At 40.7% G+C, this 730-nt stretch overlaps 1 non-coding gene across 1 annotated transcript; it reads left to right on the top strand.

The window, feature by feature from the left end:
- Window positions 1–215: 215 nt before the first annotated feature.
- Window positions 216–297, top strand: TRNAS-GCU. Its single transcript has one exon. It is a non-coding gene; the product is annotated as a tRNA-Ser (tRNA).
- Window positions 298–730: the final 433 nt, after the last annotated feature.

Raw genomic sequence — 730 nt, forward strand, 5'->3', positions numbered from 1 at the left:
GCTGAAGAGGGTGCTGGGAAAATTGCATCTTCTATATCGTCCCATCTTAGAGGAGAATTTGGTGCAATTGTAGCAGCAAACCCTCTTCTTCTTAAGCGAGTGATGCTCTTTATTGATACAGTGGAGGTTTAATAAAATGTGAAGATAGTAAGAGCGTGAGGCAAGAAAAAGAAAGTTTGAAAGACTTGGAAGTGTTTTGGCCTATAAACTACCAGGGCAAGGTGGCCGAGTGGTTAAGGCGATGGACTGCTAATCCATTGTGCTCTGCATGCATGGGTTCAAATCCCATCCTTGTCGGGGAAACATCTGGTTTTACCTAGGCCTTCTTTCCACATCATCATCACCTCACTCTGCCCATTCTATCTTGCCATGCTATGAACATTACACAGCTGCTGTCTATCTGCTGTGCTAGGCTTTGTTGTCAAACAGCAACCAGTACAGATAGGATTCTGTAAATCAAATGCTTCTTCAGTAGCCTTATTCTTTATTGAAAAAGAATCTGTAAAACCTCAGTCTTGCATTTCTTTTCTTTCTGCTGTGTACTATGAAACCTCCATTTTTCTCTTGTTCTTTATGGTGAGACCTAAAGTCTGTGATCACATTCTCTGGATGCAGCATTTAAAAGGGTGATTTCATCATTTAATGCAAGAAACAAAGAACTGCATGCATACATGTACACATACATACATAATTAAAAATCACAGACTAGTGTGGGCCAGATGTGGAAGGT

Source organism: Microcaecilia unicolor, chromosome 1 (genome assembly GCF_901765095.1).
Source record: "Microcaecilia unicolor chromosome 1, aMicUni1.1, whole genome shotgun sequence".
Lineage (NCBI taxonomy): Eukaryota > Metazoa > Chordata > Amphibia > Gymnophiona > Siphonopidae > Microcaecilia > Microcaecilia unicolor.